This window comes from Sinocyclocheilus anshuiensis, unplaced genomic scaffold (assembly GCF_001515605.1).
Source record: "Sinocyclocheilus anshuiensis isolate Anshui unplaced genomic scaffold, SAMN03320099.WGS_v1.1 scaffold1051, whole genome shotgun sequence".
In the NCBI taxonomy this organism is placed as follows: domain Eukaryota; kingdom Metazoa; phylum Chordata; class Actinopteri; order Cypriniformes; family Cyprinidae; genus Sinocyclocheilus; species Sinocyclocheilus anshuiensis.
This window is the reverse complement of record NW_015546234.1, coordinates 310,738-314,362: the sequence shown is the minus strand read 5'-3', so window position 1 is coordinate 314,362 and position 3,625 is coordinate 310,738. Positions and strand designations below refer to the sequence as shown.

The following is a 3,625-nucleotide window of genomic DNA, read 5'->3' as shown; positions in this document are numbered from 1 at the left end:
GTTTGATAAAAAAGCCCTTTGTCTTGTTAGTTTTTTTTCTTCTATTGTGTAATAGATTAAGTTTAAGTGCCTGTGTTTCACCAGCCTAAAAGACTGATGTACCAAATAAGTACTTAACTTAAATGACATAAGCATTTTTTAAAAATTGTTTAAAAAAAGATATTGCATGGAATGATCCAGCTGTCATTAACAATAATCCGGTTCGTAACCTACAGAGCGCCCAGTGAGCAGCAGTTGAACAGCAGATGTTCGAGCAGGAGGAGGTGATTCAGGCGGGTGTGGTCAGTGACGTACAGACTCTCAAATAAGTACGAGCGTTCAGCGACAGACGGAGCAGAGCACACTTTAACATGTATCCTCCTGACAGCTCATCAAAACACTGGCCATTTCCCTATTACACAGGCTTCTAACAGCGATCAAATCAAGCAATAACATTCTCTTTTGGGATATTTTTCGACTTAGAGATCGAGCCTTACAGTGGACCATCTGTTGACCAACTAAACATCGATTGCAACAGGTAGGTTCACTGTCTTCCAGTCCGTTTTTAGTAAACTATCGCCCTATATCAATCGCATTGCAGTGATTCATTCAGCGCGTGAGCTTGATTACAGTACGCATGTTTACGCGTGCACTGTTCAATCGAAAATGCCGCAAGCAGGTTAATTAATGGAAGTGTGCAGAACATCTTATTCATTCACTTTTAAGCGGCATTGCGAGGCATGAGGATGAGAGTGTGTATATGTGCTGTGCATATGTTACAGTTGGTGAATTTATAAACAGAAATCTGACTATTTTGAAATGTTTCTAGTAGACAAAGGAGGTTGAGTTGTCCTCAACTGTTATAAATATTCATATTAAATCACTGACACGGATAATTAAGTCTTTCATCTGAGTAATCTGTCACAAGTACATCTTGAAACTACTCTCAGTGATCATAGTCTTAGTGAACATTACCAGTAAAATATTTATGGATTACTTGTAGAACTACTACATTTTCCCCCCAAAAGTCAGTAATGGTGTCAGAGAGTTTTAACCTTGTCCTGGCTTCAGCAGGTGGTGACATTTAATGGTCTTACAAAACTGTTGTACAGTAATACAAATCAGTTGGTCAGCTGCTGTTATGTGTAGTTTTTTAATGTGGGGTGAAGACATAAGTCTATAAGTAATGCATGGACTGTTATATAGTGTATGATTTTAACTCTTGAATCTTTTTTAACCACAGGCAGTTTGTGCTACACGGTTTCTTTTGATTCATTCTCAGTTAAAAAGGCTGTGAATTCCTCTCGTATTTCATTTATTCCAACTGTTTTAAATTGCTGGTCTTTTTGCTTCTTAAAGAGGTCATGTGCACTAGTAAAATTATTAAAATTAAAATAAATAAGGTCTCTTTTTTATTTTGTTTTTATTATAAAAATAGTTTTTTTGTATAATTTAAACGTTTTTATTATATAATATTTTTTATGGTGTTTTCTTTTTTTGGTGGTTATATTAATTCTTGCATTCCCTGGGAATCAAACATGACCTACTGTTGCTAAGAAAACTACAGGAAGACTAATAATATAGCACTGTATTTTTAACATGCACTATATTATTAGAAGGTTCATAGTCTTATGGGTTTGCATCAAGTTCAACGGTGGTCTTCCTCCTTGTTCCCATAACTCCTGCACAGGGCATGGTTTCCGTCGCTCCTTCTCTCCCTTATCCGTTTTCCGCCAGACAAGGGAGTGAGAGGGAAGATCACACCACGGCCTTGGGCTTTTGTTTTTGGTATGCACTGCTGGCCGATGACCGGGCGCTCTTTTGCCTCAAGACAAGAGCATGCATCATGCCAGACTGGTTGTCAGGAGAGAGTTGACGCAGTCAGCTTCAGTCTGTTCCGCTTTCGGAGTCTCCTTCTCTCTGTCTTCCGTTCTATCTTAGTCTTTCTTAGCCTCCTCTCAGAGGAATTATAGGCGTTAAGAGGGTTTGAGGTTACTGGGTTTTTAATGGGACGATTAGTTTCCCCGTTATCCGTATGGTGGGAATGAACAGAGGATTTTACTGTCGGCGTTTGACCAACCTCTACAGCTGGTGATTTGTATGAAGTTGCATACTAAATGCATATTTAGCACTTTACATAAGAAATAGCTATCTAAAAATACAATGACCTGCACTGTAAACAATGTCTACTAAATTTACAATGTGCAATAAATAAAAATTTACACTAAAAAATCACAGCTGTGGTTGCCAGAAATTCAACACAAAAATACACTGAAAATGTTTCCACAATTAAATATACTTAGACTACCAAAATGTACCAAAACTACTCAAATGTACTGATGGCCACCATGATAATACAGCTCAATAGAAAGCCACAATAAATCACAGTAGTTCATCGTAAGTGGACTGTCCATAAAACATGGCCAATACTTGTATACAGACAGTTCACAGGGTTATACATACAAAGGCAAAACACCATGAAGATACTAAAATAATTTGATAACAAAAATATAAAAGAAACATCTATATAAATAAAATACAATCATATGTGTCACAACATTTACTGTTTTTCAGCATAAATTAAATGGTAATTATGGTAGTTAAGTATGATAGGTTTACATAAAAACAAAAATCATAATTTATTACAGTATTTTACAGTAAACTTATGTATAATGTGATGTCAAACCACAATTTTTCATCATATACAGTAAGGTAACTTACATTTTTAACCAATTAACCGTTTTTTACTATAGCATTTTATAGTCTTTTTCTGTAGTGTGTGATGCGCAAAAAAGGATATAATTTGACATCTTTATTACCTATCATGCCGATGCAAAGTGGTAATGAGAGTCTTTGGTTTCAATTAATGTCGCTAATCAAAACTCGCATATTAATAATTCATGAAATATAATTTTAATTATTTATAAAAATAGTAAATTAAAAATAATAGTTTTTACCATTTTATGTGAAATGTAATGTTTGCAATTCACAGCATCATACTTTTTTTTTCTGTCATTTTGTCATGTTGCAGGTACTTGTGCTCTGTGCCAGGGTATGTTTTGGCCAGTTGCCTGTCTGCACTGAAACGAGGGTTCAAAAGTCCTCTGCGGACTCACCGGTGGCTAACTGCCTCTCCCGCAAGTACAGTCTACAACACTGTATAGGTAAGAGTCATTTTAACAGACTTCTGTGTTAAATTTGTAAGAACTAACATGTGCCATTAGAAATGCAGCACTGCAAAGAGCTGAGAGAAATAAAAATGTGTCTTCATGCCTTGATTAATTTTTATGGATATTCTGTGTAAGAGAAATGTAAATGTTCCTGAGGCAGATCTTTAGGCCTTTACGAATGCAACTTAGATTCATACTATCACTGAGCTGTACGCAACAGGTAGGCCTGTCGCAATAATCAATATATCGACTTGCAATATATATACATGACCTCAATCATTTTTGGTGACGCAATATATCGCCCATTATATTTACTTAAAAATTAATGTCACCATGTTTTGTACATTCCACTTGCGCCTGTGTCTTTTGCAGGTTCTCATACATAACGTGTTGTAGTCACGAGGTGCTAGTTCAAATTTAAAAAATGCTTCTACAAACAAAGTTTCATCTGCAGATATGGTCTTGTTTAGGGATCT

At 35.9% G+C, this 3,625-nt stretch overlaps 1 protein-coding gene across 1 annotated transcript in view; it reads left to right on the top strand.

Annotated features, from left to right (window-relative positions):
* Positions 1 to 291: 291 nt before the first annotated feature.
* The window catches only part of esr2a (estrogen receptor 2a), an 18,750-nt gene continuing 15,416 nt past the window's right edge, over positions 292 to 3,625 (top strand). Inside the window, exons 1-2 of the mRNA XM_016503491.1 lie at positions 292 to 517; positions 3,011 to 3,143. The gene's annotated coding sequence lies outside the window, so the exon portion shown is untranslated. The remainder of the gene's footprint in view (positions 518 to 3,010; positions 3,144 to 3,625) is intronic.